This window comes from Halictus rubicundus, chromosome 14 (genome assembly GCF_050948215.1).
Source record: "Halictus rubicundus isolate RS-2024b chromosome 14, iyHalRubi1_principal, whole genome shotgun sequence".
Classification (NCBI taxonomy): domain Eukaryota; kingdom Metazoa; phylum Arthropoda; class Insecta; order Hymenoptera; family Halictidae; genus Halictus; species Halictus rubicundus.
The window spans coordinates 6,641,202-6,665,777 of NC_135162.1; the positions used below are offsets into that span (position 1 = coordinate 6,641,202).

The window sequence follows — 24,576 nt, forward strand, 5'->3', positions numbered from 1 at the left end:
GAATTCTCGATATAAGTCGCTTGCGCGGTTCTGGCGAGGGACATTTAGACGAAATCTGTGGTTGCATTTGAAATACACGCTGCACCCTGGAAACGTAAACGACCCTTCTCGTCTATACGTCCCAAACCCGGGACATATAGACTGATAGGGACAGAAAGGCTGAGAAAATGTTTCTCTCTGATACATTGTTGCACGTAGAAAAGGACAGGGAAGCTCGAGTGACCTCGGTCGTTGAGGAGTATAAACATAATACGGGTCGGGTGTATCGGTGTGAGACCACTACTAATCCCATTACGAAACTTCTTTATTTGTCATTATTTTTTTGTGAGACTCTCGCCGACGCATTCGTGGGATTTTTCTGATTAAAATGAAACCAAATATGATGTTACTTGTGTAATGAGTAGACTGCGGATCTTATGCATCTATGACAAAAATGAGTAATTCAAAACGGTAAAAAGATCGAAAGAGTTTAACAATGTCGATATACCATTTTTGATAATATAAGAATTATTAATGAGCGAAATTAATTTTTACTTATCTCCTATAGATTGCAACTGATGTATACAAATTATTGCATAAAGATCTGCAGTCTAGCAATGAGCAATGAAAGTTAGTTTCCATTACAATTATATTAACGGAAAATTAGGGTAAACATGATCCGATTGATATCGTATTCGGTATCATATTAACCAGAAAAATTCCACAAATATATTGGCGAGAGTCCCATAAAAAAAAAAAATTGATAACAACAAATTTTTGTTACTGACGGCTCCCGTGGTGGTGTGGGTTAGTTCCAGGGACCTTTAAACGCTAGGCTCGTAGGGACTTATATCGGGAATTCACTGTACTGTGCGTGCCGCACAAGAAGTCTGGTGAGGGGAATGCTGATTGGTCAGAGCGGAAGGGGCGGCCCTAGCAGCTCTATTGGCTAAAGCGATTGCACATACTATACAGCGTGTGACGTCAGAGCCTAAGCATTGGCCTACTGGAGCGTCAACGGTGGGGATGGGCGGAGCGATCGAGTGCTCTCTTTTCTCTTGTGCCGTTCCGTGAGACTTCTTGCGAGGCGTAGACAGTAGTCGAGGGCACGATGAGAGAGAGAGAGAGAGAGAGAGAGAGAGAGAGCACACGGGTTCACAATTTCTTACGTCAAGCAGCACAGGGCTTTGTTGAATCCAGACTTCCCACGTGTAATCCAGAGCTCGGCGAGGATTGCGTAAAAAGCTTAATCCCTTTTGTTGCATTACGGTTATTTTCATTTTTTTCTTGGTCTCTCTCCCCGCCGGATTTTCTATGATACCCGACAGAAGGCGACCGTTGCAAAAGGAATCTCGCGGCGAGAGAAGGTTTTTAATAAGTACCTATCTACCTCCGCTACTCCTTCCGAACACTCTCATCCTCGACGGAAATTTAAAGGTTTAATAATTCACGGTTAACTGCGGGTTAAATTGTTCGGCGCAAACAATGCTCGTATGAATAAATAATTACAGAATAATCAGGGTAATACGTGTCACAATAGCAGCTTTATTCCCACGTTCGTTATGTGCTCGATACTATCGTGCAGCGTCGCGAAATAGAGCCGGCCCATTGTTTTGCCGTTTTAATAAAGAAACGCTCGTTTTGCTCCTGGTTCCCCGGAAACTAACTATTATCGTTAGCATACTTTTAACTTTCGTCGATACAAGCGATTCTTTCGAATCTCTATCCCGATTTGAAAATTGTTGCACGTCCACCGTTGCACGTTAAACCATACTCGAAGCTGTACAAAGTAGCTAAACAATTATTCTAATAAGTAGACCGCGGATGTTTATGCAATTTTCAATTTTTTCGGACAAATGTTCAGAAAGTGGAATCACATGGGATTTTATATTACGATTAGAAAATCGTACTGAATGCTATCGAATTTTGTGTTCTCGGATTTTTTGAAAATTTGTATAAGCCATAAATGCATAAAGTTGCACAATACAAATTGTCTGCACCGATTGCCAAGAAAATAAAAATGCTTTAATATTCTTTTGATAATAATTCCAATAAATTGAGAGTAAAACGCAAACGCTCCCGAACTTTTTTAGTCCACTGTTTTAAGTTTCATCTGTTCATTTTGGTCACACCTAAATCCGCGGTCTACTCACCATTTTGTTCATCGGTGCATAAGAGAGAGAGAGAGAGAGAGAGAGAGAGAGAGAGAGAGAGCTGCACCATAAAAATGTACATCACATGCGCGTCCATTAAATTGTAAAAATTCTGAATTATAGACCAACTAAAAATTGTTCAGAGTTGATTAATAGCGTCGGAAATTGTCGGAACGATTTTTGCAATTTTAGGAAAATCCCTATAATCCCGGAAATTAATTAATTCCCTTACTTTTTCGGAGTTTTTAAATCTCCTTCTTTTCCGTGCCGGTAACATTCTCTGGAATAAGTATAATGGAATCCTAAGCTGCGCGCATGAAAAATGTTCGCCCGTTCGCAGGATAACACGAGAAAAGATACTGTTATAATATTGATAACGCGAAGGAAACGGCTGATTCCTGAACAGTCTTCGCTTTTTCCTTTTTATCCCGCCACGGTAGGATAAATTTTTATCTTTCCCCGCGTACAGGGGCCACCGGCTCGAAAAACTGTATAATCACGACATAATCGGATCAAAAGCGTGGAATTCCGAAAGCCGATTACCGACTAATAACATAATGAATTTTCATACGCGTTGAAGGAAACCGTATAAAATAAATTACCGTGGCACCGCCCCGAAATCGCAGATCTCGAACGGCATCGGGTCCTGTTTGACCCCTAATCGAAAGATTGATGAGCACCCGAGGATTTATCACGTGTTCTCCCATATATTTCCTTCGAATTCGCTAAAATGATAAAATGAAAGAAATTTCCATCCGATCAAAAATCTTGACCTCTACTTTTTATAGCAATTTTTAAAAAAAGTTATTTGTGCATTACTTAGTAAATTAACCCTTCGAACATCTTCAAAAAATTCAAGCCGTTTGGTTCAAGTTTTAAAAAGTTACAGTGATTCCTCTATATATGTCGCCAAGGCCTCGACCATAAACGTCGCGGAATTATCCCCACTGCCGTGGGGTATACCGCGCGAGGGACGCCGAGTTGTAAACATAACACGGCTCGGGTATATCTCCTGCACGATACATGACGCGAGGCCTCTTCTGTTGACATATATCGAGAATTCACTGTAATTGTTTTTAAGTAGTTTTTGAGTAATTTCGATGGAACTGTAGATCAAAATAGCCCCGAACCCCGAACTTAATTCTGAGTTAGAAGCTCGCGATTTTTTCCGCAGAATTGTGTTGCAAAATCTTAATGTCACCTGGCTCTGATATTATTGAAACGAAGAAATTTCCATCCGGTACCTGTCTCTCGCAATTAATCCGGAACATTTTTATTTCGCACGCAGATCTGCAGTCGATTAATTAATCATTTGTACGTGGCAGCAAATAAATGATTTCGGTAACTTAGTATTAGAATGATTCGCGAAGATCGACGAAAGATGAGATCGATCAGAAGATACCAGGAAGAGTAGAGAGACGAAGAGAGAAGGAACACTGTTCGGGTACATGTTAATTTGAAAGCGGTAACCTATTGTTCGATTTGATGTGAACGTCCTGAAAGTGCACACGAGGAACATCCTATGTATAGTGAGAGTTCCGGACGGACTGCATCCGCGAGGAACATATTGCAACGGATAGAAAGCCGTGGAATTCGGTCGTTGATATTCGTGTGCCGGCCACTGTGGTTGTTTCGGCCTTGACAGAGATGTAATTGGAATTTAAGGAACGGTGAAAGTAGCCCTATCTTGTGCCCGTTTACCAACAGCTGCATCTCTGCTGCAGAAGTCGACGCGCAAGTTGAAAAACGTTTATAATATCTTTGCAACGCTCTGCAATTATAAAATTCAGCAGAAATCGTAAATTCTTGGTAGATTAGAAATTAAAATTCGAAATTGTGATGACGCAATAGTTCGTCAAGCGTTCGCTAGAAATTCTCCTAATTGGATGGCTGGATTGGAAAAATCTGTCCCGACGAATCTGCTTCGTAAGCAACTGTAACACGCCTATTTTTAATACATACATAATTAATGGTTTGGAGAACCCTTTCTCCTCTTACGACAAATCATGCTACCCCAATATTGCTCGATGACTCTGTGAAAGTTGATTTATGGACACGTTTTATGTCCATATATTTTGTTTTAGAAGAAGCCGTGTTATTTGTAACAGAGAGCACAAAAGGCAACGTGTAACAAAGCGGAATTATCCAAAGAAATTGTTGGCTCCTCCGCCAAGTGTTTTCATAGCTATTAAAAATTCACAATCACAAATTTTCAGGACTGTCTGCATCTGATCCTGAAAGGCTTGTATAGAACTTGAGGGACTTGTATACGACTTGTGTACGACTTGTATACCACTTGGAGACTTGGAGGACATTTATAGGGCTTATATAGAACTTGTATAAGACTTGAAGGGATTGTATAAAACTTGTTGGGCTTGCATAGAACTTGAAAGACCTGTAGGAAACTTGAAGGACTTGTATAGAACTTGTTGGGCTTGTATAGAACTTGAAAGCCCTGTACAGAACTTGAAGGACTTGTATAGAACTTGTTGGGCTTGTATAGAACTTGGAAGCCCTGTGCAGAACTTGAAGGACTTGTATAGAACTTGAAAGCCCTGTGCAGAACTTGAAGGACTTGTATAGAACTTGAAAGCCCTGTGCAGAACTTGAAGGACTTGTATAGAACTTGTTGGGCTTGTATAGAACTTGAAAGCCCTGTACAAAACTTGAAGGACTTGTATAGAACTTGAAAGACCTGTACAGAACTTGAAGGACTTGTATAGAACTTTTTGGGCTTATATAGAACTCGAAAGACCTGTTCAGAACTTGAAGAACTTTATAGAACTTGTTGGGCTTGTATAGAACTTGAAAGACCTGTGCAGAACTTGAAGGACTTGTATGCAACTAAAAAGACTTGGAGCACTTGTACAGGGCTTGTATAGGGCTAGTGTACGATTCGGAAAACTTGGAGGACTTGTATAGAACTTGAAGGTACTGCGATCTCTAGGAAAAAATTGTTTTAATATTCCACGTTTTTAAGACGGACTAAAATGTATAAAATAATTTTTCCTAGCTCCAGATTTCTAACCCTATATAGATAGTCCTGAAAATTTGTGATTGTGAATTTTTAATTGCTATGAAAATACTTGTAAGATTGAGAACGAAAAACGTGTGGCGCAGGATGATAGTGAGGGGTGTAGAATGTGTTGATTATCTATTGTAACTTCAAGTCAAACAGACAGACAAAAGAAAGCGAGTTGATAAAAACTTAATAAATGTAGATGTAAGGATCTATAAACAATCTACCAACGCTCGATCATAAGACATATAACCGAGCTCACGTGCCAGCAGGGGAAGCCGAGATAAATAAACAAGTTACGGGAAACGGAGTAAGAATGAATTTCGAATGGAAGAGGCCGGCAACGAGAAAATTGCTTATCGACTCCGGGTAATGTAAGCGATACAATGTCTTCGACGGTCTACATAACAATAACGCGGCCCGGCGATATCGAATTGGCGTAACGTCGTTCCGAGTTTCCGTTCTCCCGATGTTTGTAGCGCGAACGTCGTCGCCGACAAGAAAGTGCAACGATTTTCCCAATTTTCCATCGTGTACACGGTAGTCTATTAAGGTTTCTTTCTGCCACGGGGGAAACCCCGTTGAGTTATAGAATACACCGGGAGCGGACTGCTAACCGAGAAATCGTATCGGGACGTTTCCATTGCTGCGTCAAGGAAGCCCGGAGCACACACCGGTATTTCCTATTCATTGCGGAATTACTTCGACGTGACACCCCCACCCAACTTTTCATACTTCCTCATACTTTTCCATACTCTTCGTACCGAACCTCGCGCGAGCGTTCGCTTGTAGTCGTCTTTTTCTTTTGTAGTTCGTCCCCGGATCCTGTTATTAGAGTTTCGCCAGGATTTTTGGGAACGGTCCGAATCGACCGAACAGCTGACGATGATTGATCCACTTTTCGCTGTGTAAGGTTTTATAAAATATCGGAGGAATCATCTGCTCGGGAAACATTGTGTTCGAAGCACGGCTTGTGTAGGACTTGTATACAACTTGAAAGACTTGTATACGACTTGGAAAACTTGGAGAACTTGTATAGAGTTTATACAAGACTTAGAAGACGTGTATAGAGCTTGTATAAGACTTGCAAGACTTGTATAGTACTTTGAGGACTTGTACAACACTTGACAGATTTGTATAGAACCTTAAAGGCTTGTATAGAACTTGAGCGACTTGTATACGACTTGTGTAAGACTTGTATACGACTTGGTGACTTGGAGGACATCTATAGGGCTTATATAGGACTTGTATAAGACTTAAAGGGATTGTATAGAACTTGAAGGGCTTGTATAGAACTTGTTGAACTTGTACAGGACTTGTACGGTTTCTGTAGGGCCTGTGTAGGACTTGTGTACAACTTGTGAAAACTTGAAAGACTTGTATACAACTTGGAAAACTTGAAAGACTTGTATACAACTTGGAAAACTTGAAAGACTTGTATACAACTTGGAAAACTTGAAAGACTTGTATACAACTTGGAAAACTTGAAAGACTTGTATACAACTTGGAAAACTTGGAGAACTTGTATAGAGTTTATACAAAACTTAGAAGACTTGTATAGGGCTTGTATAAGACTTGCAGGCTTTGTATGGAACTTGGAGGACTTGTATAACACTTGACAGATTTGTATACGACTTGTGTATAACTTGTATACAGCATGGTGACTTGGAGGACATTTATTTGGCTTATATAGGACTTGTATAAGACTTAAAGGGATTGTATAAGACTTGCAGGACTTGTATGGAACTTGGAGGACTTGTATAACACTTGACAGATTTGTATAGAACCTAAAAGGCTTGTATAGTACTTGAGGGACTTGCATACGACTTGTATACGACTTGGTGACTTGGAGGACATCTGTAGGGCTTATATAGGACTTGTATAAAACTTAAAGGGATTATATAGAACTTGAAAGACTTGTATAGAACTTATTGAGCTTGTAAAGAACTTGAAAGACCTATACAGAACTTGAAGGACTAGTATATGACTGCAAAGACTTTGAGGACTTGTACAGGGTTTCTGTAGGGCTTGTGTAGGACCTGTATAAAACTTGAAAGACTTGTATACAACTTGGAAAACTTGAAAGACTTGTATACAACTTGGAAAACTTGAAAGACTTGTATACAACTTGGAAAACTTGAAAGACTTGTATACAACTTGGAAAACTTGAAAGACTTGTATACAACTTGGAAAACTTGAAAGACTTGTATACAACTTGGAAAACTTGAAAGACTTGTATACAACTTGGAAAACTTGAAAGACTTGTATACAACTTGGAAAACTTGGAGAACTTTTATAGAGTTTATACAAAACTTAGAAGACTTGTATAGGGCTTGTATAAGACTTGCAGGATTTGTATGGAACTTGGAGGACTTGTATAACACTTGACAGATTTGTATACGACTTGTGTATGACTTGTATACAGCATGGTGACTTGGAGGACATTTATTTGGCTTATATAGGACTTGTATAAGACTTAAAGGGATTGTATAGGACTTGAAGGACTTGTATACAACTTGTTGAGCTTGTACAGGACTTGAAAGACCTATACAGAACTTGAAGGACTAGCATATGACTACAAAGACTTGGAGGACTTGTACAGGGTTTCTGTAGGGCTTGTGTAGGACTTGTATACAACTTGAAAGACTTGTATACAACTTGGAAAACTTGGAGAACTTGTATAGGGTTTGTGTAAGACTTAGAAGATTGTATAGAGCTTGTATAAGAGTTGGAGGACTTTTATAGGGCTTGTATAAGACTTGGGGATCTTTTCGCTGTGTAAGGTTCTATAAAATATCGGAAGAATTATCTGCTCGTGAAACATTGTGTTCGAAGTTATTTTGCGGTTCGAGCCCCGTGGATCCATGGTGAATTATGGTGCAAGTTTTACTTTGTCTGTTGTGGCAGTGTTAGTTCTCAGGACGTTTGTCACGAATTTTTTGCAATCTACCGTCGCCAGAATTTTTCAAACATTTTTACGAGCTCGCGGAAAATGTGTTATGGATAGTCTGCGGATTTTGTGTATTTATTAGAGAAATGGAGAAATACGAGACATAAGCAGGACATACGCAATTAATTACCGTCTTAACTGTCGGCAACACTAACCTTAACCGAATGGGGAAGCAATAATCGCTATCAGAGAATCAAGTATGAGATTCCTGAACATATTCCCAAACGTGGCATAATCTTGCTGGTGGTTCTAACATTCTCCTGATAAGGCAATTGGTGGACATTGGAAGCTCCGAAGATCCGGGAACGTTAAACGATTATGTATTGGGACGTACAACAAATCCTTTAGGTTCTATCGTCGATATCATCTTTTTGTTTATTTGGAAAGTGGAAAAGTAGAATCACGATCACAATTACCTGCACTGTACCGGCTTGTATATTACTTGGAGGACTTGTATAGAACTTGAAGGACTTGTATAAGAATTGAAAGACTTGTACAGAGCTTGAAGGAATTGTCTGGAACTTGAAGGGCTTGTATAAGACTTGAAAGACTTGTATAGCACTTGAAGGAATTGTATAGCACTTGAAGGAATTGTATAGAACTTGAAGGGCTTGTATAAGACTTGAAAGACTTGTATAGCACTTGAAGGAATTGTATAGAACTTGAAGGGCTTGTATAAGACTTGAAAGACTTGTATAGCACTTGAAGGAATTGTATAAGACTTGAAAGACTTGTATAGCACTTGAAGGAATTGTATAGAACTTGAAGGGCTTGTATAAGACTTGAAAGACTTGTATAGCACTTGAAGGAATTGTGTAGAACTTGAAGGGCTTGCATAGAACTTGAAGGACTCGTATAAGACTTGAAAGACTTGTATAGCACTTGAAGGGATTGTATACAACTTGAAAAACTTGTGTACGACTTGGCAAACTTGGAGAACTTGTATAGGGCTTGCATAGGGCTTGCATAAGATTTGGAGGACTTGTATAGAACTTGAAGGACTTGTATAAGACTTGAAAGAATTGTATAGAACTTGGAGGGCTTGCATGGAACTTGAAGGACTCGTATAAGACTTGAAATACTTGTATAGCACTTGAAGGAATTGTATACAACTTGAAAGATTTGTATACGACTTGGCAAACTTGGAGAACTTGTATAGGGCTTGCATAGGGCTTGCATAAGATTTGGAGGACTTGTATAGAACTTGAAGGACTTGTATAAGACTTGAAAGAATTGTATAGAACTTGGAGGGCTTGCATGGAACTTGAAGGACTCGTATAAGACTTGAAATACTTGTATAGCACTTGAAGGAATTGTATACAACTTGAAAGATTTGTATACGACTTGGCAAACTTGGAGAACTTGTATAGTGCTTGTATAAGACTTGGAGGATTTGTATAGAACTTGTATATGACTTGTGTACGGCTTGTATAAGACTTGGGGGACTTAGAGGACATCTATACGGCTTATGTAGGACTTGTATATGACTTGGATGACTTTTATAGAACTTGAGAGACTTGTGTGCAACTTGAAGGACTTATATACGGCTTTGAAAACTTGAAGAACTTGTATAGGGCGTGTATAAGACTTGAAGGGCTTGTAAGTAACTTGGGTGACTTGTATAGAACTTGAAGGACTTGTATACGATTTGTGTACGACCTGCAGGACTTGCGTAGCTCCTTGAGAGTTTGTATAGGACTTGTAGTACGTGTAAAAGCCTCGGAGGAGTTGTTTTTTGTTCCGAGCTGTTTACCAGAGTGCTCGCCTCAATCTTCGGGATTAGTGGAAGGAAAAGAAAGTGTAGAAAGACGGTAAGTGGCAGTATTCGTTAGGTGAATGTCTCGTTCGACGTAGCCGGCACGGCGCGACTGCTCGAATTATGTCTTCCTCGTTTGAATATGCTTTATACGGGGATGATCTTATTTGCGACGGGAACCAGGGGCTATTTAGTTGCAGCTGCACGTGCACCATTGGCCGCGGTATCTACCGCGGGACGCGGAGAGCGGTGTGTACGTATGCGTGCGAATAAATTAGCTCCATTGTCCCGATTCGTTGGAAAGTAATATCATCGCACGGCGGCCTGGCTTTCGCCCATCCGTGGATTCTATCTCCTTCTCTTTCTCTTCATATCTTGCTTCGATCTTTCGAGAAACGTTCCGCTCGAAAACTCAAACGACAACGACCTTCTTACGACCTTGGTTTATTTTTTCACACCTTGCCGCGAATTTTTAAGGATCTCGGCGCGTTCGATGGTCCATTTTGTTTCGTGCGACTGTTTCTGAAAATATCGATACAATGTTGATTGAAAATTGTAATTTAAACGCTAAATTCAAAGATTTTTACATCTTACAATGCTTGTGGTTTTTTCACGCGTCAACCGATTTCAGTGAAACTTTCCGCATGTGTGTAACTTACTTGGATCTACAAAAGGCATCTCGTAAATTTTTGTTACAGACACAGATAAAAGTCTTAAAAATCGTGACCTGTAATTTTTATAGCAATTTCTAAAAAGAAATTATTTATGCATTACTTGGTAGATTAATCCTTCTAACATCTCCAAAAAATTCAAATTGGCCCAATTTTGAAAAAAGTACAGCGATTCCTCTATATATGTCGTCAAGGCCTAGATGATAAACGTCGCGGAATTATCCCGACGAATTAGCACGAGTGGCCTCGGACGCAGAGTTGTAAACACATCACGGCTCGAGTATGTCTCCTGCACGATACATGACGCTGGCCAGACCCCTGGTGGTGACATAAATCGAGAATTCACTGTATTTGTTTTTAAGTAGTTTTTATGTGATTTCGGTGGAACTGTAGATCAAAATGGCAAAATGCAAATTCTTCGATATCAATTTTCGCGAGATTCTCGGCCGTTTGATCGGGATGCCATTTTGTAAAATATTCGGGAACGTTAGCGTCGCTTAACCAAAACAAATCGACCAATTATTAGGAACGTCTGGATTACCTATCAACCGGTTTCATGAAAATTCGACGGGAATCTCGTCCGCGATAATATCCGCGAGAGCGGCCGTCGAACAGGAACGGGAACGGGAACAGGAACGGGAACGGGAACGGGAACGGGCTGAACAAAACTCATATTCGCAGAAAGGCAGTGTTTTTAACGAGTAAAATACGCGATCGATCGGCGCACACGAATAATCAGATTATCCTGACATCAATGTGTAATATTCGAACGTATGGGAGTAATGAACGCTAAACGAGAGGTGAAGGGAGAAAGATATGTGAACAGGTGGGAAACGAATTCTCGATCAACTTTGAGCGTTCCATTAAACGGTATCTATCGACGTTATTAACCACCAATATTTGCGAATAGTTGACGTGAAATTCAAGCGCCACGCTATCGAATGCAACACGCGAGGCGATCATTTCCTTTGGCTCGTCGAAAATTTCAATGTTATGCGAGGGATCGATACCCCCCGCGGTTCTCCGAGCAACAAAATAAAATTTAAAAAAAAAACGGTAATGCGTTTATCCGCGAAGACTGTCGAGCGTCGTTAAAATTAGCGAATTCATAATGCCCGCGGGATAATGCGAAAATATCGAGTCTCGAGAATGGCCTATAAAACGTCTCTAAAAACTTTCCTTTCGCGAACTCTACGTCAGCCATTAGAGATCTTCCGAAATTTTGCTTCTGCCTCGTGAATTAAAAATTGTCCTACTGTGTCCGATAACACCTATTCTCGATTCTAATAATCGACAGGTAATATTTCTCTGGTGGTATTTTGTTTCACTGAATTTTATTTTATTTTATAGCTTTGTATTTTAATATAATAATATACAATGTATTTTATTTTATAGCTTTGCATCCGAACTCCTCTAGGAGTTAGTTATCTAATAGCATGTTTCTTAAATACGTTCAACTACGAAAAAGTGCGTTACATATTCCTGTGAATTAGACTGACTATGACATATATCAAAATACAGTGAGTCCGCGTTATATGTCAGCAGCCTGAGTCTTCTCGTCGTGAGGACACTATTCTGTGATGCAGTGCCGAAGAGGACAGCGACAGTCACCGCCATTTACAGTTCGCCGCGGTCCGTAAACACGTCGTAATTCGTGTGTCCTATGAGTTATCTGTCAAGGTCACAGCGGGGAAATTCTGCCGACGAGCATTTGTTATTTTTACACTCCTCGGCGGCTCTCGAGCTCCTTGGCCCATCACGGGGTATACCCGGTAGTGGGGAGAATTCCGCGACAGCTAACTCAGAAGTCTCGGCGACGTATATCGAGAATTCTCTGTAAATGGTCAAGTAGTGTTCTCGAACAGTGAAATGAGAGTAGTAAAATCACTGACGTCTAATTCGATCCAAATAGCATATTTTCCAGACAGGTCTCTTGCCGCGCAAGATTTACATTAAAAATTACTGTAAATTGTCCGAATAGATGTTATTATCGAGCGTTCTCGAACAGTGCAGTGAACGGAATAAAATCACCGACGTCTAATTCGATATCCAAAGAAGCGCATTATAGCTGATTACAGCGAATCAAATTGAGATAAAGAGAAGCAAGCGCACGTATTATTAGCAACGAGTGTTCCGAAAGAGTATCAATTTCGACCGTTCGGAAGGCCATTAAAGAAAATTACAGACAAGCAACAGAGGTTTGATCTGCGCTCTAGCAGACTCTAGAGTTGTTCCTCTCCCTCTCTCTCTCTCTCTCTCTCTCTCTCCCGATGGTGTCGGTAACGATGATCTGGCAGGCAGCAGGCGATCATGATCGCAAACGTTTGCTATGCAATCCAAACGGCATGGATGCGATTGGTATTCCGTGATTACGCGGATGCGAATGTTCCTGTATCCGATCGGGTCGATTCGTTTCCTCCTTCGAGAAAGTGAAAGGAGAGACCCGATTCGGTGCTGCACCTCGTCGCGAAAGCAATGCTCGGCGGTGGGCATTCGCGTTTACTATATCTCCGTTTCAGTTACATCTTACGTTACATCGAGACGCTCGAGTCTCGCCTTAGTTCCACCGTTCGAGTCTCCGATTTTATCCGAGGCCATTAAGTATCTTTATCTGACAGTTCGGCTCGTTAACACGTTCTCGGCGACGGGCGCCGCACGCTTTCCCAACGGATCCAGCTAAACCGAGTTCTAAGAAGTCGATTGATGTCGGTTTCGTCTCTCCCCCCCCCCCCACCCTCTCAACAAAAATTATCGAGATAACTCATTAAATCTTCCTGACGCACGCGACGAAAACCTGACGGCGCGTTTGATCGCTCGAAGGCGGAAAACGGTTCTTCTTGACGTCACCGAGTACCAGAATTCTCAAAATTTTCCCTAATCTGAAATTCAGGGGAATAGTCCGATTCAAACGCAAATTTGAAAGTTCGGAATGTTTAAAAGTTTTACGGTCAAATCTTTCACAGATGTTGTGTACAGTGATTTTTCGATATATGTCGCCGAGACCTCGATGATAAATGTCGCGGTATTATCCCCACTACCGCGGGGTATACCCTGTGAGGGGCCAAGAAGCTTCGCTGTCCTCCTCTACGTTCGGCAGTCTATAAAAGAATAGTATCTTTTAGCCTGTATACAGCGATTTCTTTATATATGTCGCCAAGGCCTGGATGATAAATGTCGCGGTATTATCCCCTTTATCGCGGGAAATTCTCTATGAGGGGCCAAGAAACTTCGCTGTCCTCCTCTACGTTCGGCAGTCTATTAAAGAATAATATCATCTAGTTGATATACAGTGATTTTTCCATATATGTCGCCGAGGCCTGGATTATAATTGTCGCGGAATTATCCCCAGTACCACAGGGTATACCCCATGAGGGGCCAAGAAGCTTCGCTGTTTTTCTCTACGTTCCAAAGTGTATCAAAGAATACTATCCTCTAGCCCATATGCAATGATTTTCTCTTTATATGTCGCCAAGGCATTTTTCTGATTGGAACGATGCCGCGAACACGTTTCTATTTTTTATAAACAAAGAAGTTAGAAAATATACGATCCAACGAAACTCTAGGGCTCCAAAGGAGTCAAATCTTTCAGAGATTTTGTGTACAGTGATTTCTCTATATGTGTCATCGTGACCTCGATGATAAATGTCGCGGTATTATCCCCACTACTGCGGGAAATACTCTAAGAGGGGCCAAGAAACTTCGCTGTCCTTCCCAAGGTTCGGCAGTGTATTAAAGAATAGTATTTTCTAGCTGATGTACAGTAATTTCTCTATATATGTCGTCAAGGCCTGGGTGATAAATGTCACGGTATTATCCCCTACTACCGCGGGAAATACTCTGTGAGGGGCCAAGAAACTTCGCTGTCCTTTCCAAGGTTTTGCAGTGTATCAAAGTATAATATTTTCTAGCCGATATACAGTAATTTCTCTATATATGTCGTCAAGGCCTGGGTGATAAATGTCACGGTATTATCCCCTTTACCGCGGGAAATAATCTATGAGGGACAAGAAACTTCGCCGTCCTTTCCAAGGTTCGGCAGTGTATCAAAGAATAGTATCTTCTAGCCGATATACAGTAATTTCTCTATATATGTCGTCAAGGCACGGGTGATAAATGTCGCGGAATTATCCCCACTACTGCGGGGTATACCCCGTGAGGGTCCACGAGACTCGAGGTACCTCGTAAACATAACACAGCCCCGGTATGTCTCTTGGACGATACATGACCCGTGTTGGTGACATATATCGAGAATTCACTGTATCGAGGCATTATAGCACTCTGTTAGGCAAGTGGGAGCTAGGAAGACGTCTTCCCGGGAAATTTGTAGCTGTAGCAAACGCCAGCAGAACCAGTGTCTTCGTGGTGGAATACTAAAAATGCAACAACCCTAATCCGGCCCAGTTAACGGTCAGTCAAGGACGAGGCTCGCTCGCTTACGGAATAAAGAATTCCGCCGACTGCAATGGCGGATGTTGAATTCGGACAAAACTGGTGGCGTACGAGTTGTGAGGGGGTCGGGGGGTGGGACAGGGTGGCAGGTGGGATTCGAAGCGTAGCCGATTATGATAGTAGATGCGCTTTCAGCCCCCGGGATTCATGTAAATTTCAGCAAGATTTTCGGCCGAATATTTCGTGCGGCGCGCATCACGCGCTGCCAACGCGAGAAAATCCGCTCGTCGCTGCCGGATAATTCGCTGATGGCTAATGGCCATCCAACCGGAGCCTGTGCACGTGCACAACGCGAATTTAATTCGGTGTACACCTGAATATCGGCCCCGTGTCCGACGAGAAAGACGGTATATCGGCTGCCGGACTCGTATCTGGAAACGCCGATCGACACGGGAGCTCTGTTACTCCTTAAATCACCGGTCATTATCCCCTTCTCGTGGAAAGTTGAAAATTACAGTCGGCCTCTGCGGACGAGAATCTCCTCGCAGGCGGAATCATTCCGGCAGGATCGACGAGTCAATCTTTCGCGATGCTGGGAGTGTAATAGGTCCGCGAAGTTGTTCCATGGACGCGAGAATGTCTTACGTTTATACTCGCAGCGAATTATGTGGTCGGTGATCGAAGAGAGAGGCTGGTCTACCGGACTTGTCCGCGAGAAGCTCATGTTCAAGAAGCACCAAGACGAATTTTGTTTGAAACGTTAGAAATGTTTGTCAGTGTCTTCCCGACGCTTTTCCGAGTAAAACGATACCAAACACGACCCAGTTTCATTCATTTTTACTCCTGTGATCCACAATATAGTGTAGAACCTCCATTATCAGAACTAGTTAATAACAGTGTTATATCAACTCTTCACCGGTTCGTACAGTGAATCTAGTTGTATAGAAATCACTTTCGATTGATCCATGTACATATTTGAAAACGAAGGGGAAGTATTTAGACAATGGAGAACTCGGACATCAGTTCGGATAAGAGAGGTCCCACTAAATCGTGGATTAAACGAGCAAGCGCAATGCAAACCCTATCGTGTTTGGTATCGTTTCACTCGGGAAAGTGTCGCGAACAAACCAGTGAAAATTTTGCGGAGAAATAGTTATAAACAAAGAAGTTACACGAAAAAATACGCAATCCCACGTCGGAAAACTTTCAGTTACCGAGCTTCCTAGGCTCGGAAGGTGTCAAATTTTCGCGCAGATGTTATTGTAAGTCTTTTTTGAAAAATACGGAGGCATTATTGTACCTGTTTAAGGAAGGCTATGGCGCAGCGTAAACGCAGCTTTAGTCGCAGCGAGACGGCAGCGTTCTTGTGGCTATTCGAACGCCAAGGAAACTTCATTTTCCGATTCCGCTTGGCGCAACGAAAATCCGTTTATGACGCATCTTAGGATTAGCGAAATCCTCTTGGGCTTTGCTTCGACAGAGGCGAGCGCGCGGTTGGTTCGATCAAAATTTTAGTGGCCGTCGCCTTTCCCGCCCATTTATTTACGAATTTCGTGGAGCCGCGCATGTTACTTTCCGCGGTCCGAACTTCAGTCCGGAGTACCGACTTGGCTGATTTTGCGCTGAATATGCGATGAGCAGCGGCGACGGCGTCGGCGTCGGCGTCGGCGTCGGCGGCCTTTCCTAAAAGGAAACTCGGCCGATGAATGTTTAACGCTCGTTTATTAATCTTCTTAAACCCTCCGAGCGCGATTTATCGCTGCTTTATTTAAAGCAGTTCCCACGATCTTCTTTTTCCATGTTTTACAAATTTATAGGAATACCCCGCTTGAAACTTTAATCACGCCTCACCCCCCCCCCGTCTCTACCCCTTCCCTCGAGCAAACGAATTGCTTCGTGAACGGCAGACTAAAGATTCTGCAAATAATTAACCCTTTTAGCACTGCCTGGAACGAGCAATTGTTGTTTCAAAAGAGTACGTCTACTCTCTCAGATGATTTACACCCCTCAAACGTGATAAATAGACAGCGGATTTTTATGCAAAGTCGAAATTGACAATTTCAGGAAACCGAAGTAAGTAAGAAATTGTAGCGTTTCTGAGAAGTTTGACAAATTTTTCGCCCCAACGAACCCTCCGCAAATTTGAAGATCCCAAGCTGTGTCTTTGCGACGAAACCTCAAAAATTGGAATACGATTTCTTTTTTGTTTTTTTTTTTGTTTGGATATTTCGAATTTCAACATTCTGAAACTTCTGCTCCCAATTCGACACTGTTCGCTGCAGACCAATATGTTTAATTGGATGTTCACTCTCGCAATTACACGTTGCAAATTCCACCCTCCCCCCCCCCCGGTGTTTTGCTGCAAGCAATCCCGAGCACTTGGCGTTTCGAGCTTTTTCGCAGACTGCCGCGTCGATGCCGATCTCGCGAAACTCGATCCTTACCGCGAACGTTGTCTAGCATGGCGAGAGGCCATCTCTCCGTTTGAACAATAAAATCAGCTGCGCGCAAATAGAAACGTATACCGGCGAGGACGATAACTAAAGTGTCGGAGGGGAATGGCAGTGTGCAGACAGAGCGAGAGAGAGAGAGAGTGCGAGAGAGAGGGGGGAGGTGGCGCTGCTCTCGGTGTGTCGGGACACATTGCCAAAAGCAGAGACAGTCCCGGTTATGGCGGTCGTAAAGTCTAAATTACAGGTGCATAGCGCCGGAAGCCTGGCCGTTTTGCATCCGACGAGCCGTTATTCTCTCGCTTCGTCGTTGTAATCTTCATACGAGCTTGCGCCCGGAAAAACGGCTGCGAGCTTTCAGAGCACGCCTCCAGGCAGGAATTAGTCCCGTGGAACTATACCTAATTAATTGGCGCGGGTCTCTCACCGCGAATCGAACGATCCCGATGGAAATACAGTGAATTCTCGATATATGTCGGCGAGGCCTAGAGGATAAACGTCGCGGAATTATCCCCACTACCGCGGTTATACCCTGTGAGGTGCCAAGAAGCTCGAGAGGACTCGGACGCCGAGCCGTGTTCGGTTTCCGCGGTAGTAGGGATAACTACGCGACGTTTATCACCGAGGCCTTGGCGACATGTATAGAGAAATCGCTGCACCTTCTGTTCCGGAGCATCCCCATTTCGTATTTCATCGACTTTCATTCCTCCTATGAACAACGCACAAAATCGAGAAAAAACTAGGTCGAAAAAAATCGAAAATACTGTTTTATTATTATTTAATTGACACTAGACTTACGGGACCCGTCAAAATGACGGACTCGAGATTTGTAGATTTACAATTATTAAGAGTGCAAGGACGCACTTGTAAAGAATTGTTCAATAGATTCGTTCGTCTGAGCATATATTACAATAAAAATGGCTGAAAATGTAAGCAACTACAAATTTGTTATTTTTACAACGCAATGTGAAATAGTCATTTTTAGCGCCCCGTAAACGTAGTGTTAAAGTGTAGCCTCCTGTGTCCTGCAATGGATTCAGGCAACGTTCATCCTGCAGAAAAAATCCGCAGTACTTTTCAAAGTAATTAATATTAATAAAAATTATTGGCCCGTCCATTTTACCAACAGTTTTTGCGCGCGTTTGTTTGCGGAGTACGCACGAATCGAAAATTGTCGAAGAATCAGGGAGAATTTGAACAATTTGTCGGGTATTTTCCGTTGGGGGTCCGATCACAGGACCATCGATAGATTTTCACCCCTTAAGCCAACACCTCGAATGGTTGTCCCATAAAGAGCAGATGAGCAGCAATGAGCGGACAATGGCGGAAGGTAAAGCCGGCCGCAGAGGGACACTGGTTCGGCCGCGGTCTCGTTATTACGTTTCGCGGTCGTCCGTGTCGAATCGCCACGGATAACGTTGACAAAACATCGACGCAACGTTCCAACTAGTGCACAAGCCCGCGCAAATTGTTTTTGTCAACGGGTATCGGTCTTTAAACGACGACCGAACGCAACAGCGTATGCTTGCCGGGTTAATACAGTCAATTCTCGATATATGTCAACAACACTGGTCTTGTCAGCGTCGTGTATCGTCCAGGAGACATACCCGAGCCGTGTTATGTTTACATTCCTCGGCGTCCGAGGCCTCTCGAGGTAACGGGGAAAATTCCGCGACGTTTATGATCCAGGCTTTGGCGACATATAGGGAGAAATCTACTGTTCTTTGATGCACGGCGGCCTTATACTCCTCGAGGAGTGTTAAACACAGGTCTCTCGAACTTCGTGGAGAGAATTTCGCGACTTTTATCATCCAAGCCTTGGCGACATATAGAGAAAAATCTACTGTTCTTTGATGCACGGCGGCCTTATACAGTAAAAATTCTACTGAAGTCACTGCCGACGTTCCCTACTTATGACACTCGAACACCTCATACCACTCAAGAACCGTCGTGTCGCGGTCACCACATTGTCGGGTATATCGGTGTGAGACCCGAAGACCACTACTAATCCAATTACAAAACTTCTTTATTTTTCATTATTTTTTTATGAAACTTTTACCAACATATTCGTGGCATTTTTCCGATTAAAATGACACCAAATATGATATAATTCCGATGATATTTACCTGTATAATGAACGATGAAAGTTACTTTCCATAACAATTACATTGACGGAAAATTAGTGTAAATGTGATCCAAATTATATCGCGTTTGGTATCATTTTAACCAGAATAATGCCACAAATATATTGGTGAAATTCTCATAAAAAAATAATTAATAATAAAAAAGTTAAATTTTTCATTTAAAAGCCTGCGCTCACGCCAGTCTTTGATCTTTTCCGAACGCTTCGACTCTCTGCGTCTCTTTCTTTCCCATACGCTGTCCTCCTCTGCGTTCGAAACTTTTATCGCTTGTTACACAAGTAAATAACATCGGAATTATATCATATTTGGTATCATTTTAATCAGAAAAATGCCACGAATATGTTGGTAAAAGTTTCATAAAAATATAACGAAAAATAAAGAAGTTTTGTAATTGGATTAGTAGTGGTCTTCGGGTCTCACACCGATATACCCGACAATGTGGTGACCGCGACGGTTCTCGAGTTTCGCTGTCAGCACCTCCGTACAACATCGTATTTCAAACGCGACGCCGGCGAGTACCTCCGACGTTCCCTACAGAAGTCACTGAAAAAGAACCAAAAGAGTGACTTCAGTAGAATTTTTACTGTACTCCTCGAGGAATGTTAAACTCAGGTCGCTCAAACTTCGTGGAGAGAATTTCGGGACTTTTATCATCCAGGCCTTGGCGACATATAGAGAGAAATCTACTGTTCTTTGATGCACGGCGGTCTTATACTCCTCGAGGAGTGTTAAACTCAGCTCGCTCAAACTTCGTGGAGAGAATTTCGGGACTTTTATCATCCAGGCCTTCGCGACATATATAGAGAAATCTACTGTTCTTCGATGCACGGCGGCCTTATACTCCTCGAGGAGTTCAGTGCTGAGGTCTCTCGAGCTTCTTGGCCCCTCACACAGGGTATACCCCGCGGTAGTGGGGATAATTCCGCGACATTTATCATGCATGCCTTGGTGACATATATAGAGAAATCGTTGTACTTTCTATTCCGGAACACCGTGTAACTGGAAGAACCCGAAGCTTTTACAATCACTATTTCCACGAAATCTAAATTCCTTCTACCGAGAACACTTACACACTAGAGCGAAGTTACTACAACATCAAAACATCGTTCACTTGTTACCACAGACTGACAAGTTGCTTTTCTTCACTTGAGACTTTGATCAGCTGTTTAAAATTGATCTGTGATTTTTTTTCACGATTTTGTCGCACTCTAAAGGAAAAGACATTATTGTTGTAAGATTTTTTGCAATTAGAGGAGTCGAAAAATTGACAATTTGTGCAAGTTGTATTATAGACAATCCAATGATAATAATGTTAAAATTGTTTCTGTTATAATTTTGTGATCTTTTAATTTTGCAGAGCATTCAATAAGAATAGTCCAACTGTACTTAACCCCCCTCCCCAAATTAAATACAGGGAATAATGATTTCATTAACAATTAACCACTGTTCTATTCATTGCCCTTGCACTCGCTTATATTTACCGTGGAATATAACGACAAATAATTATTTGTGTATTATCGCTTGCATTCATATTGTTTAAATAGTCCAGTGTGTAAACATCGAATTGTTTCGAGGTTTCCCTTCGGGAATCAGAGGGAAGTATATCAGACTTTTAATAACATTTCGTGTTTCATTCCCCGTCCGCATTCAATCTCTTATTATACGCTGTTAGAATAATTCCCCATTTCTCTTTGGTGTAATGGAGGCTACTCGTAAACTGTACAACCACGTTGCGATAAAGTATGGACACTTTATGGTTTATACGGGGCTAAAATATACAAGTAACCGTGCTTCTGCACTTTCATATCGAATAATAAACGTCAGCCGGTAAAACCATCGACCACGTAATAAGACGTAACCAACCCTCAACCGGATACGAAAATAACGAACCTTAAAAACCGAGACACGACCATAAATAAGTTGTTCTTGTCCGTTTTACGACGGACGTTATATTAAACGCAACAAAACGTCCGACAATTAACTGGATTCCGGCGGTTAAGTAATAGTTATGGCTGTTACAGATTCTTCGGTCTATTCTGACAAAAAGGTCATGGCAAAAGCAAGGCAAGTCATAGCAGTTCAACCCTGGACAAAATTACTGCTAATTTTTTCTTTCACAATTACTGCAATTCTAAAAACGTTTCACTGTACAAAAAATGTACAGTGATTTCTCTATATATGTCGCCAGTGCCTGGATGACAAACGTCGCGGAATTATCCCCACTACCGGGTATATAGTTTTGTCGGTAACTAGCTCACTCTACCTTATCGACGGTCTACGGCGACTTGGTTCTTAAAGATTTTCAGTGTTCAGTAGATTAAATTGCAAGGAATTTCACCCGATCCAAACAGAAACGGACAAATGAATCCATCATCTACCAAAACCAAATTTAATCCAAAAATCTGCAACGAAATAAATAAATAAAATAAGACGGCGCACAAGCCGAACCACCTCAAAGCATCGTTGAATATAAACGACGAGTAAACTCGTCTTCTCTCCCAGCCGAAAACAGTTCGAAGTCGTGGTTCCCCTCTCCGGCACAATGTTTCGTAATATGTATATAGTCGATGCATATTTATACGGACTCGGATTGCGTGGCTGTTGGGCGCCATTCCGTGTTTTTACAGGTCAATTCGCGAACTCCGGAATTATACCAAATTTTACGGGGGTAGTGGGAGGAGGACGAGAGCAAAAAATAAAAAAAAAAAACAAACAAACAAGACCACACAAAATCAGCAAACACGGCAGAAAAAATTAAAAAAAAAAAAAAGAGAAACTTAAGTAGATTCCGGAACACGATGAAACGCGAAACGGTCGAAACACAGAGGAGATGAATATTTACACGAACAGTGGATTCGTTCGAATGAATGTATCGAAGGGTTTCCGCATCCGCGGATTGATGAACGAATAAAAGTTTGGCGCGCGCGTGCGGCAATACGGCTCCCCCCCCCCCTCCCTCACGCCCCACGGTGAAACTTTTTAACGCAGAATCGGATCGGAACGGGTTGCAAGAGCAGTTATCTGCGGAGTGATTAGAGGAGGCGCAAACACGCGCGAAACAAGGAGAGGGGGGAGAGACCGGACACGAAAACGAGGGGAAAAAGGAGGAAGGATAAAACCGAACGAAAGCGGGGGCGCGCGCGCACGTATGGTTGCAGGAACCGCTAATCAAACTTTCAATTGCCTTTCTCGCCTCTCCGACAAGATCATTTCCATATGAGCTCTGAAACATTCGTTCGTTATACGCTGAAGAAGAAGAAGAAGAAGAAGAAGAAGAAGAAGAAGAAGAAGAAGAGGTAGCAGCCGCCGCCTCCGCGGGGGTGAGAGAAAAGGAAGAGGGGGGTGAAAACGTCGAGTCGTAACAGGAACTTTTAATTACATTTGTCCCGCAGAGATGACGCATCCCGGTGGGTGTTTTTTGTCCCTCCGGAGGGAAAAGAAACCACTCGATCCTCAATTACAACGGGAACACGCGTGTGCAGGCGAGGCTCGGGACGAGCGACAAGGACGACTCGGTGAAATTGCGTTCGCACCACCCTGCTACTTTCAAAACGAGTTGGCTCAATGAGGATCGGCCTTTATCTTGCTCTGTCGAGCCGCGACGAACGTTCGCTCGCGAGGACTCTGGCTAGCTGCTGGGAAAAGGGAGATTCTTCGGTAGGTGAGATGCTGATTGCTGACCCTCCCCTCTGACTCTCCGAGGGATTCGCGAAGTTACGACGCCTGTGCCGAGGGTTGTTCGACTGTTCGGGAAAAGGGATTAACTTGGGGACGTACGCAGGGTGGTCCTTTTAAGTGAGGCCACCTATATAGCTCTTCAGGTCATCGTGATGCGAGGAATATTTGCTACGTAATGTTAGGCAAAACTTTAATTTTCGAAGGTCAAGGTCATTTCAAGGTGATGTTGTTATACGTATCTGAATGTATCTTTCGATCAGTTGTACGATGCAATAAAAAAGAAATTGTAGTTCTGTATCAATAATACCGATGACCTTGAGATCTTCGGAAGAAATGACCTTTGGAAAAAATATTCTTGTAACATATATTTTTTGCATCACAATAGTCTGAAGAGATGTTTAGGTGGCCTTACTTTGAAGGACCACTATGTATAGCACGCTGTACGGTGGACGAAATTTCAAGGGTGAGTCATTTAACACGTTGATGACGGTAGCTACTCACCAGTCATCCGGCGCTATTGATTTGCATCGGAACCGAGGATTCTGCCAAGCTATCAGGAGTCACAGATTCTGACCTGTAGCCATCGTTTATTCTAAGAAACCAGGGACCCTTAACCGACCTCCCTTAACCGGTCTCCCTTAACCCTTTGTACTCGAGGCTTTTTGGGAGGGTTGATTAATTCTTATAACCTCGACAAGAAAATCTTCTCGCTACATGAAGGTGCATCATTACACACTTCGCAAGCGCTATACAGTCTTTCCTCGACATATGTCGCAAATACCTGGCTGATAAAAGTCGCAGAACTATCCCCACTACCGGGAGTTATACTCCTTGAGGGGCTTTGAAGCTCGAGAGTCCTCGAACGCCGAAAAGTCTAAACATATTACGGGTCGGTCACGACGTTCAGCGTGGATCAAAGAATAGTATCTCCTGGACGATATATGTCACTGACAAGACCCGTGTTGTTGGCATGCATCGAGAAAACACTGTAGATCATATAACGTCTCGAGTTCCAAAGAAATCAAACACAATTTATTTGCAAACCGAATGCCGGTAGTGGGGATAATTCCGCGACATTTACCACTGAAGCCTTGGCGACAAATATAGAGAAAACACTGTGTATGGCTAGAAGATACTATTCTCCGATACACTGCCGACCGTAGAAAAGGACAGCGAAGCTCCTCGGCCCCTCGCGAGGTATACCCCGCGATACTGGGGATAATTCCGCGACATTTATCACCGAGGCCTTGGCGACATATATGGAGAAAACACTCTGTATGGCTAGAAGATACTATTCTCCGATACACTGCCGATCGTAGAAAAGGACAGCGAAGCTCCTTGGCACCACACGGGGTATACCCCGCGGTAGAGGGGGTAATTCCGCGAC

General features: G+C 42.5%; 1 protein-coding gene and 1 long non-coding RNA gene across 2 annotated transcripts in view; both read left to right on the plus strand.

Annotated features, from left to right (window-relative positions):
* The window catches only part of Qin (tudor domain-containing protein qin), a 416,046-nt gene that overhangs the window by 109,024 nt on the left and 282,446 nt on the right, over positions 1–24,576 (plus strand). The gene's annotated exons all lie outside the window — the stretch shown is intronic.
* On the plus strand, positions 9,717–10,169 carry LOC143361134 (uncharacterized). The gene is made up of 2 exons (XR_013083418.1): positions 9,717–9,787; positions 9,827–10,169. It is a non-coding gene; the product is annotated as an uncharacterized LOC143361134 (long non-coding RNA).